This window comes from Grammomys surdaster, unplaced genomic scaffold (genome assembly GCF_004785775.1).
Source record: "Grammomys surdaster isolate TR1022 unplaced genomic scaffold, NIH_TR_1.0 126313, whole genome shotgun sequence".
Taxonomy (NCBI): domain Eukaryota; kingdom Metazoa; phylum Chordata; class Mammalia; order Rodentia; family Muridae; genus Grammomys; species Grammomys surdaster.
In genome coordinates this window covers 2,501,914-2,514,252 of record NW_021621113.1, presented here as the reverse complement: position 1 = coordinate 2,514,252, position 12,339 = coordinate 2,501,914, and the positions used below count along the sequence as shown (strand labels likewise).

Sequence of the window (12,339 nt, the reverse complement as noted above, 5' to 3'; positions counted from 1 at the left end):
GGCGGCCCCGGGCGCGGCTGCGGGACAATGGCTGCACCGTCGCCGCCCGCGCCCGCCCCGCCGCCAGCGCCGGCCGAGCCCCGGGAAAGGCGGGAAGGCGCCGGAGCCTCCAGGCGGCGGCGAGGCGGCGCCACGGGGCCGGGCGTGTCTGCAGCCGTCGGGCGCGGGGCGCTGCAGCCCGGCGTTCTCCGCCCTCCACCCTCTGGCTTTCCATCACGACGCGACAGTTCCGGGCTTAGAACCGAGGGCAGAATTATGGAGCCCCAGCTGGCTCCCGGCAGAATGTCCCTGGCATCTCCCACCTGGCGACACTGCCTGCTTTGGTCCCTTCGCGCCCCGGCGCGCTTACTCGCCCTTGACCGTGCGGTTAGCCGGAATCCTCGTCTTTCCGAGACGTGTTTGGAATAGGATTCACACCTAGCGGGCACCTAACCGCACACGCCGCCAACACCTACAAGTCTTTATATTAGCAGAACTTTAGTAAATGGAGTGGTTTCACTTTGACGAAATGTTGCACTTAGTTTCTTAGGAGACGGCTAACGGTTCAGGCTGTTTATTCTACCTGGCAAAGGAAAAAGCCTAACCATGGAATCTCATCCCTAGGAGGGAGCTGAGAAGTGGCAGCCCCCCAAGGCGCCCTGTTCTTGCAGCGTCCTGGAGCAGTCTCCAAGTACCAAAACCTTTGCTGATTTTTATCACTTAAATCTCACTTCTGTTTACCTATTTATTCGTTGTTTTAAAGCAGACTCATCAGGCTAGACTTGAAATTTTGATATTCTTACTTCCTCCACTTTGGGAGTGCTGGGATGGATGCACTAGGCAAATCTGTGTCTTAAATGGCATAATTATAGTTTTTAATATTCAAAGAGGTTAATATAATGTTTAAAAATTCCTCCCTTGTTTCTTTTTTACTATTTTTTATATATATATATATATATATATATATATATATATATATTTATGTATTTTTTTCTTTTGGAGACAGGGTTCCATGTAGCCCAGGCTAGCCCTAAATCTATGTTGTTTATGATGACCTTGGACCTCTGCACCCCCCTGCCAAATGCTGGGATTACAGGCATGGATCACCACACCTGGTATTAAATTCTGTACCCAAATTGAACCCAAGGCTTCGTACATGTTACATAGATATTCTACCACTAAACCATGTGCCCAGCCCTCTCCAAACCTTAAATGTCTCCTCCACATCTTACCAAAATATATCCAAAGGCCCCGTGGTGTGTGTGTCTGTCTGTCTGTCTGTCTGGGTGTCTGGGTGTGTATTTTGAACCCAAGGCTTTGCATGTGCTAAGCAAATGTTACTGTTGAGATACTTCCCTGGGCCTCTTATATTTTAAATTTTAATTTTATTAGGAGATTAGGGTTTTGTTCAGCTTTGTCTTGGTCTTCTTTCTGCCTTAGCTTCCCAAGACCCTGGGGTTAGTTAGCTGGCATGACAGACATACCACACAGCAGCCTGCTCTCCCCACCCATCCCTCTCCATCTTCCATTCCTGCTCATGTCTTGGCCTTTGCACCTGCTGTTTGGTTTGCCTGGAGTAATATCAAAGATACACATTCTTTCCTACCGTGGACATCAATCACTCAAAAATGTCATCTTCTCAGTGAGGCCTTTTAACTATAGTTTCCAAACTCAAGTCTATTTTTTTTTTTAAAGATTTATATATAGACGGGCGGTGGTGGTGCACGCCTTTAATCTCAGCACTTGGGAGGCAGAGGCAGGCGGATTTCTGAGTTCGAGAGTTCAGTTCGAGGCTAGCCTGGTCTACAGAGTGAGTTCCAGGACAGCCAGGGCTACACAGAGAAACGCTGTCTCGAAAAACCAAACCAACAACAACAACAAAAAAAAAAGATTTTTATATATGCGTGTTTTGCCTGCCTGTGTGCCAGTGTACCAAGTGTATGCCTGGGGCCAGATGAGGGTGTTGGGTCCCCTTGGATGGGAGTTAGAGATGGCTGTGAACCTCCATGTGGGTGCTGGGGCGGATCCCCTTGGATGGGAGTTAGAGATTGCTCTGAGCCTCCATGTGGGTGCTGAGGATTGAACCCAGGTCCTTGGAAAAACAGCCTGTGCTCTTAACCACTGAGCCATCTCTCCAGTCCCTCTTAAGTATTCTAATATTTAATCTTAAGTCTTTCCTATCTTAGTCCCTGTAGTCCGTATGGCCTGCTAAGATTATGGAAGATCGGGTAGCATATGAAGAGCAGATATTACTGGGCCGTGATGTTGCCCATCTTTAATCCCTGCAGAGGCAGGCGGATCTCTCTGGTTTCAGGCCAGCCAGGGCTACACGGGGAATCCCTGTCTAGAAAACAAAGAACAGATATTTACTTCCTACACTTGTAGATGCTGAGAAGTTCAAGGTTATGGTTTCTGAAGGGGCTGCTTTCTGCTTCCGGAATGGCACCTTTCGCTGCATACGTAATGAGGGTAAATACCGTGCTGTGTCTTCATTAGCCAAACGGATAGAAGGGATGATGTGGGAGCAGACCTCTTCCAAATCCCTTTATAAGGGCGGTAATCCTATCCGTGAGGGCAGTGCCCCTCCCCCCATGGTGGCCTAATAACCCCCTAAAAGCTCCTCGCAGTGCTCCTCCTCTGTAAATGAACTCTCTGCATGAACTTTGGAGGAGACATAGCTTTCTAAAGCACAGCTCTTAAACTGTTTCTGGACTTAATTCTAAATCTTCCCAGAATTACATGGCTGTTCATCGTCCGAAGAATACAGTCGCCATTCAAAGAACCATTTACTCAGTTCCAGTTAGCCCAAAGTTGTGAGGTAGGGTTTTTGCTAGGACCACACACTAAGGCCTACATCAGTGCTGTGTGCAGTGGGAAAAGATGAATTTCTGGACCACAAACTTCATTCAGGTTTTCTCTGTTACCCAAATCTTCAATCTACATGACTTTTCATTCTGTACCAAAGACCTTCAAAGTTAATGGTTCCTAAAATATGTGATTGTCTTTTCCAGCACCCTTTAGAGGATCATTGACCCTAGCGGGGATTGAATTCTCTACTCTTCTTAAGGACTACTATAGACATTTAACGCATACAAGATTCAGGAAGCGTTTCCGCTTGACTTCTTGAGTTAGTCTGACTTGCCAATACAACTTGTAAGTTCAGTCTCCAGAAAAAAAGAAAATCTGGAAGGAATTATCTGTGCTTGTCGATGCCTCTGCAGAAAATAAGCCTTTCTTCATGTAGGATACTGTTTGTTATTGTCAATTATGCTGAATGTTACCAAGCTGTAAGGTACCCAGTTTACCCTGTACTTCCTGAAGGGAACCGCACACAGCGGGGTGCTCCCTTCTGCACCCAGGATTAGGCACAAACTACACCCAAACACCTGTTTTCAGAGGGAGCCTTATTAAGCCGGGAAGAAGAGTCAAGTAGATGCTTTTTGACTCTGGCAGAAAGCAGCAGCGAATGACCTTATAGGTGTGGTTTTAAGAGGAAAAAGGAGCGGGTCTGTGTTAGAACGGGCTAATGTGTGGTGGTATGTTGTGGTTGGGTGTGTTAATTAGGGTGGCCAAAGGGGGACTTTTGGTTGCTGTATTTCAATACTGTGGTAGCTGGACCTTGGTTATCAGCCTTAGGAATGAGTCTGGCATAAGGAATATTCAACTAGGAGAAAAGACCTTGTTGGCCAGCTTTAGGGATGTCGTCTATGGTTTACAAGGGAGAGGGAAGGGAGAAGGGCAAGGCCTGCCAGCAGGTTTGCCATGCTCGAACTTGCTAGAGCCCTTCACTTCCTGTTGCTGTGTCGTCCAGGAAGAGTGTTCTGTTGAAAATATTGACTGTTTTATTGAGACAAGTTCTTTTTTTTTGGGGGGGGGGTTCGAGACAGGGTTTCTCTGTGTAGTTCTGGCTGTCCTGGAACTCACTCTGTAGACCAGGCTAGCCTCGAACTTTCGAACTCAGAAATCCGACTGCCTCTGCCTCCCAAGTGCTGGGATTAAAGGCGTGCGCCACCACTGCCCAGCTATGCCAGAAGATTTGAAGTCCAAATCTTCTGCCTTCATTTCCTCAATACTGGGACCTAGCTGTGTACAACCACTCCATGCTTTGTGGGATGCTGGGATCCACCCTGGGCCCTGTGCTGCTAGACAGCAGTTTACCATTCCTGGCCCATTTGGTTAAATGGGTTTTCCTGCTCCTTCCTCCTCCGGGCTGAATCTTTCACTGTGTGTTTCGGTTTTGTTTTGGGAGTGTAAACTGAGGCTTTGTTTGGGACATTTGCATACACCCTGGGGGTGGGGAGAGAGGAGTGACACACTTGTAAATTGGTTCTGGGCTGTTCAAGCTAGGTGTGGTTCATTTGCTTTGTATATGATTTTGGAGATTTTCTTTCTTTTTTGCTTTTTAATTAATTTATGTTTGTTGTGAGGGTGTCTTGTGAGTCTTCTGGAAGAGCAGCTAGTGCTCTTAATCCCAGAAACATCGATACATCCCCAAGATATTCTAGTAACTTCTCTTGTACATTAGTTTCTTATGCAGTGGTGAAGCTCTTGATGGAGATGCCGGGAACCGAACTTGGGTCCTCTTGCTTTCATCCTCTGAGACAACTCTGCAGCCCTCACTTACAGTTTTAATGTTTGAAAACATTATTTAAAAAAAATTATTATTGGAGCTGGGCAGTGGTGGCGCACGACTTTAATTCCAGCACTTGGGAGGCAGAGGCAGGCGGATTTCTGAGTTCGAGGCCAGCCTGGTCTACAGAGTGAGTTCCAGGACAGCCAGGGCAACACAGAGAAACCCTGTCTCGAAAAACCTAAAAAAAAAAAAAAAAAAAAAAAAAAAAATTATTGGAAGCCAGTGAGACATTTCTGAGGGGAAAGATATATATTTGCGGGCTGGATGACCTGAATAGCACCCACATGTTGTCGTTTGTCCTTCAGGTGCCCACCATAGGATGTGAACATGGAACAACACAAACAGACAATAATAAATGATAGTCATTTAATTTAAAAATTAAAAGAAGGGGCTGGAGAGGTGGCTCAGTGGTTACGAGCACTGACTGCTCTTCCAGAGGTCCTGAGTTCAATTCCCAGCAACCACATGGTGGCTCACAACCATCTGTAATGGGATCTGATGCCCTCTTCTGGTGTGTCTAAAGACAATGACAGTGTGCTCATATACATGAAATAAATAAATCTTTAAAAAAAAAGTTAAAGAAACACCTTCTCTCTCTCCCCCCCCCCCCCGCCCCTGTATTTGTTTTTGGAGACAGACTTTCTCTGTGTAGCCCTGACTATCTTAGAACTTGCTTTGTAGACCAGGCTAGCCTCAAACTCACAGAGATCAGCCTGCCTCTGCCCCTGAGTGTTGGAATTAAAAGCATGTTCCACCACACCCAGCGTAATTTATACTTAAAAAAAAATCATTATAGCTGTGTATGTTGGATCCCAGTTGGAAGCTAGCTTGGGCTAGCTAGGTAAGATTAACCTGTTAACTGAAAAGAAAATTATTCAACTGCCTTTTCAGGCTTCCTAGAGCACTGTAAACACAGGATGCATTGCCATGGTCAGAGCCGCACACCTAAGGTTGAAGAGAGAAAAGGGGAGAAAGAATTTGGTTGTTTGTTTAAAGCTGTTCCTGCCTCAGGCAACTCCATAGGGGAGTGGGGGAGATGACTCAGTGGGTAAAACAGCCATGCCACCAAGCCTGATAACCTGAATTCAATGCCAATTCCTACTAGTTGTCTTTTGACCTCAATAAGTAAATGAAACAAAGAAAGAAGCAGTCGAGATTCCTGCCCTCTGTTCGGTGAAGCTTCCAGAGCACTGTGGACCTCGAGCCAGGAAACAAGAGTAAAGAAGCAAAAGTCCCAGACTAAAAGCAAGGAGCCCAAAGTTATGTGGCCGACTGGGGGGGAGAGGGGAGTGGGAGGGGAATTTGATTAGCAGGTCTCAGTGGCTCTTGGACAAACCTCCAAAGAAAGCTCGAAACTGTAGGAACTGTGACTGGCTGAGGCTCACAGCCAGAAGAGTGTCTCCCAGGGACTTCCACTCAGATGAAACTGAGAACTTGACCTAGGCCACAGAAAGCTTCTGGGATGAGTCACTGTGAAGCGAAGCTGGGGTCTGTTTAGAAGAGGAATAGAAGTACAAACCCGAGAGAAGTTTGCTACGGTAGCATTGATTCAAGTTGGGATCTCATGAACTCTGGAGTGCTAGGATTACAGGTGTGGACCACTAACACACACACACACACACACACACACACACACACACACACACACAGTTAATCCCAGCGTCCTGGAGACAAGCAGGTGAGAATCTCTGTGAGTTCTAGGCCAGGCTGATCTGCATAGCGAGATATAAGGAGTAAGGTAACGGTTGAAATGAGTTGTACAGGTGATTCTTAGAATAGAGCCTTCTTATACAGTTTGAAACTGGTCTTCTCACTTTTTGGTACCTATAAATATCTGGTAGGACCAGTCAATTTTATATAAGTATTCTAATAGACACAAGAAAAATGTATGGTAATGAAATTCTAAAAAGTTTGCAAGACAGATCAGGAATTAAGAGCACTTGCTTCTCTTCCAGAGGACTTGAGTTCGGTTCCTAGCACTCACACTGGGTGGCTTACAGCTGCCTGTAACTCCAGCTCCAGGGATCTGATGGCCTCTTCTGGTGTTCATGGGCACTACACAAAGATTGCATATACATGCAGACAGATAAATAAAATTTTTTAAAATTAATTTTTAAGACTTTAATTAATCCCAGCACTGGGGAAGCAGAGACAGGTGGAGCCTGGTCTACACAGCAAGCTCCAGGTCAACCTAGATTACATAGTGAGACTCTGTCTCAAACAAGACAAACTTAAATGTGTACTTCCCAATACTAGGATTAAAGGCACATATCACCTGGCAACACTTGTTTATTTAAAAAAAAATTTATGTGTATGATTATTATGCTTACATTTATGTTTGTGCCCACAAGAGGTCAGAATAGGACTCCGGATGGAACCTGTTGTTAAGAACCAATATGTTGATGCTGGGACTTCAACTCAAATCCTTTGGAAGAGCAGCAAGTGCTTGTACTGTTGATGTTTTTGAGTCAGAGTCTATGTCCTGGAGACCAGCAGGCCTTGAACTCACAGACATCCGCCTGCCTCGGCCTTTTGAGTGCTGGGATTAAAGGAGTTTGCCACCATGCCTGGCTCAGCCAGTGCCCTCAACCACTAAGCCATCTCTCCAGCCCTGTGATTTGTCTTGAAGGCCCTGTTGTGAACATTTTCCATGGGTTATTTCTCATGAATGTTATCCCATAGCTCCAGAGGATCAGGTTACTGTTGCTGTTGTCATTTTTAGTCAAAGAAACTAAGGCGTGTAGCTCACAGACTGCTCCTTCCTCTGCTTGGGCCCTGCGAACAACAGGGTACCTACCAGTCTCTTACCTGGATCTCATCGCAGGAAAGCAAAAACAGTTTGAATATTTTAAGCAGAGAGGGATCTAATACAATGTTTGGGTTCTTACAAAGTCATCAAAAAAGGATTCCAGGGGCTGGAGAGTTGGCTCAGAGGTTAAGAGCACAGACTGCTCTTCAGAGGTCATGAGTTTAATTCCCAGCAACCACATGGTGGCTCACAACCATCTATAATGAGATCTGGTGCCCTCTTCTGGCCTGCAGATGTACAAGCAGACAGAACACTGTATACATAATAAATAAATAAATACATAAATAAATCTTTTTTTTTTTTTTTTTGGTTTTTCGAGACAGGGTTTCTCTGTGTTGCCCTGGCTGTCTTGGAACTCACTCTGTAGACCAGGCCGGCCTCGAACTTAGAAATCTGCCTGCCTCTGCCTCCCAAGTGCTGAGATTTTAAAGGTGTGCAGGTGGCTGCAGTTTAGGGATCCAGAGACTGTTGCCCTCAATGTCACCAAATAGTGACTCTACCTACCTGTTTAAGAATTACAGCTGTTGCCGGGCGGTGGTGGTGCATGCCTTTAATCCCAGCACTTGGAAGGCAGAGCCAGGCGGATTTCTGAGTTTGAGGCCAGCCTGGTCTACAGAGTGAGTTCCAGGACAGCCAGGGCTACACAGAGAAACCCTGTCTCGAAAAACAAAAAAACAAAAAAAAAATTACAGTTGTTAACATAATGTCCTCATTAGTGAGATTTGTGACGCTTGAATATATGTATAAATCATTTGCTGTCTTGACAGCCATCAAGTTCCCAGAAACATGACTGCCAGCATTAACAGCCCAGCCATGCAAAGGTGGTTCCTGCTTCGTTTCTGCCTCACGACTGTCATAAAAGAATACCTCATTGGTAGCTCACACTGTGACAACTTTACTGCAAAGGAGTGTGGGAAATGTACTTGTTAGTTTTTCAAAAGGAGGTTCTGAAGGTGTCTGAGTAGTAGCTAGGGTGGGACTTAGTGATTGTCCCAAAGCATGGCGTTTCATCAGCATGTAAAAGCCGTCCGTGTAAGGTGCAGGCTCAGCTTAGAAAACCATTCTCTCTGGTAACTCTGAATTCACCTTCACTGGCCACATAATAGACCATGATTGTGCCCCTAGGTAGCTCTGGTGACTGTGGAACGCTGTCAGTGTTCCACCCACACTGTGCTAGCTCCTTAGGACTGGGTAACAAACACATGGAAGAATTTTTCTTCCCTCAAACTCCTAGATTTCCTGGGCCTGGTAGCACATACTGTCCTAACACTGTGGAAGCTGAGGCAGGAAGACCTAAAGTTTGAAACCCACCTGGCTTTCATGATGTCTCAACAAACAATAAAGACAGTTGTTCCTCCAATGTCTGAGTTTATTCACACTCTCCATCCTGCTGCTTTAGTTACCAGTGTTTCCCAGGCTTCTTTTGTAGCCATTTTTCTATTATTTCGAGACAGGGTCAGAGGCAGACTCAGCCAGCCTTGAACTCCTGACCCTCCTGTTACCACTTCCCAAGTGCTGGGATTCCAGGCATGTCCCACCATGCCCTGAAAGTGTTAATTTATTTAGAAAGTGATCATGCCAGGCAGTGGAATCCCAGCACTTGGGAGGCAGAGGCAGGCGGATTTCTGAGTTTGAGGCCAGCGTGGTCTACAGAGTGAGTTCCAGGACAGCCAGGGCTACACAGAGAAACCCGGTCCCGAAAAACCAAAAATAAATAAATAAGAAAGAAAGTGATGTAATGCATGAAAGCCATTTAAAAAAAAAACCTAATAATCTATGCCAAATTCTTTTTACAAGCTGAACATTGATGCCTTCTATATAAATAAATAGTTATCCCAGCAGATATGTCTCTTATTACAGAAGTTCACCCTGGGTATCTGTTTCTTCTCCCCAGGACACTCCTCTGTTTGTGAACTTGGAGTCCTTCCTCTTTGCCCTTCAACAGTCCCAAGGTTTCAAGAGTAGCATCGTCCATTTTCAGGTATGAGGAAATTCTGTCCTTGGTACTGGAGACTGAACTCAGGTCCTTAGATGATCTGCTGCCGAGCTCCACTCCAGCCACGCGTGGAAAGTTTTAATCCTTCTGTGAACATAAATATTAATTTTTTACATTAATAGCATTACATTTCTATTATATTGTATGTATAGTTATTTTGCCTGCATGCATGTTTGTGTACCACATGCATGCAAAGGTCAGAAAAGGACCTTAGCTCCTTTAGAGCTGGAGTAACAGATGTTAAAACATATATAAAAAGCTTGGGGGTGGGTGGGGAGGGGAGATGTACTCCTTTAATTCCAGCACTTAGGAAGCAGAGGCAGGTGGATCTCTCTGAGTTCGAAACCAGCCTGGTCTACAGAGTGAGTTCCAGGACAGTCAAAGTTACACAGAGAAACCCTGTCTCAAAACAAAGCAAAATAAAACAAAAGAACCCCAAACAACAACAAACCTATATAAAAAGCAGAGTTACGCAGCTGTGTTTTATTTGGTTTATTGTGTTCCCACTCCCTGTATGAAGTGTTCAGCTGATTGTCTTGGTCAATCATCTCTGCTCATTTTTCCTTTTGTGTGTGTGTGTGTGTGTGTGTGTGTGTGTACATTTGTGCACGCTTGCTTGTGTATGAATGTGGGCACACATGAGAGGTCAGAAGACAGCTTTTTGGGTGTTGGTCCTCAACTTCCACCTTGCTTGAGACGGGATCTCGTTTGCTGCTTCTGTGTATCAGGCTCGTGGGCCCCCAAGTGTCTGGGGTGTCTTTTGACTCTGCCTCCCATTCCACTAGAGCAGCACTGGGGTTGTTGCTAGGGGAACTGGGATTCTCTTTTGGATCCTTAGTCTCCTTAATACAATTATTTAAAAATAGATTCAGAAGGAAGTTTAAAGATCACTTTGTTAGAACTGGAAAGAAAAACAACAGGGCAAGCAAGCTATAAGTCTTGGCAGCTGCCAGGAGGAGGAAAATGGGGAGAGAAGAAAAGAAGGAAGAAAGGGAGGCAGGAAGGAAGGAAGAGGGAAAGAAAGAAAAGCAGATAGATGTCTTTTGAGTTAGGGTCTAAGAAAGCTAGCATGTTCAGCTGTATGCTGGAAGGAAAGGAGTGCTTCAGAGAAGAATGAGAAATCCCAGAGTGATAGGAGAGATGCTTGGCTTAGAGGCAAGTATTCAAACAGAAAAGATAGATAGATAGATAGATAGATAGATAGATAGATAGATAGATAGAAAGAAGATGATACAAGATAGATGATACATGCATACATACATACATACATGGGTAGATGCATATACATACATGCATACATACACACATACATGGATAGATGCATGCATGCATACATACATACATGGATAGAGGCATATACATACATACATGGATAGATGCATATACATACATGCATACATACACACATACATGGATAGATGCATACATACATACATGGATAGATGCATATACATACATGCATACATACACTCATACATGGATAGATGCATGCATACATACATACATGGAAGGATGTATAGATAGAGAGAAGATAGAGGGAAGATAGATAGGAGTTAAAGGCTCAGGCAGGCTGAGCAGTGCTGTGTGGTGGAAGGTCTGCAATCTATATCAAGAGAGTGGCTTCTGGGAAGGATAAGCCCATGATCGCATTAAGGGGACAGTCATTCGTCCCCTCTGCTTAGCATGCCTTAGCATGTCTTCTTCATCTGCTTTCCTGAGGAAATGAGGAAGTGATCGCCCATCAGGGACTGAACGTTCCGGCTGGATGAACTTAGCACAAGAGACAAGAGTCTGTAGATTCCAGTCCTCAGATACCTCCTCCAAGGCCTCTCCGATCCCATTCTTTTGACTAGGAGCAAATAGTTTTCCCTTAATGGGTCTCCAAACTCTGATAATTCCACATGTTAATAGTGTATTTAAATCCTAAGCAGGGACAGAATTGATGCTTCCCTTTGTCGTGTTTCCAGGGGCCGGAAGGGATGGATCATTAGGGAGAAGTCCATCCCAGTTCCTTCTGCTCAGGACAGGAGCAATAGACTTATCCTACACCCAAACCGCCTGACCAGCTTTTGTTCTCGTGAGGAGCATGGGTGCATGTTACCACTTTAGAGTTCATGGAGGTTCTGGGCGTCAGATCAGGCCCTCATACTTGTGTGGCAACTACCTCACATGCTGACTGCCTCCCAAGCCTCCAACTTGCTGTCAGAAATCTAATTTTTAATTTTCATTTTATGTGCATTGGTGTTTTACTTGCATGTATGTCTCTGTGAGGGTATAGGATCCCCTAAAACTAGAGTTCCAGACAGCTGTGATCTGCTATGTGGGAACAGGGAATTGAACCTGGGTCCTCAGGGGGAGCAGCCAGTTCTCTTAGCTGCTGAGCTGTCTCTCCAGCCTGTGTCAAAACTTTAATATAGTATGTTTCATTTATTCATATCATTGTCCATTCCTGGCCTCCAACTCCCCCGTACACCATACATCTCCAACATGTTCCCCTCCTGGCTTCACACCCTCCTTCTCCCTGGCCCTTTCTTCTTCATAGCCTGCTGAGTCCTGTTACTGTTGGCCGTATGCACATGAGGATTAGGTCATTGCTTAGTGGACAACTTACTAGTGGCCAAAAGTAAAGAGAAAAGCAACTCTTCCTCCCCTAGTAGGCATCAGCTGTCAATGTCTCCGCTAAGACTGGGCCTCATGAGCCTCTCCCCAGCTATGCTGAGTTTGACCAGCTTGGTTCTGTGCTTTTCTTAGCTGGGTTAGTACAGCTGCTGAGAGTTCACGAGTACACCAGCCATTTTGTGTTCAGAAGACAGCATGCCATTCACACGGCATCCCCGTCCACACAGCATCCCCATCCACACAGCATCCACGTCCACACAGCATCCACATCCACACAGCATCCCCATCCACTCAGCATCCACA

General features: G+C 45.4%; 1 protein-coding gene across 1 annotated transcript in view; it reads left to right on the top strand.

The window, feature by feature from the left end:
* The first annotated feature begins 9,315 nt into the window (after positions 1-9,315).
* Positions 9,316-12,339, top strand: part of Zbtb8a (zinc finger and BTB domain containing 8A) — a 16,894-nt gene continuing 13,870 nt past the window's right edge. The window contains exon 1 of the mRNA XM_028759854.1: positions 9,316-9,402. The gene's annotated coding sequence lies outside the window, so the exon portion shown is untranslated. The remainder of the gene's footprint in view (positions 9,403-12,339) is intronic.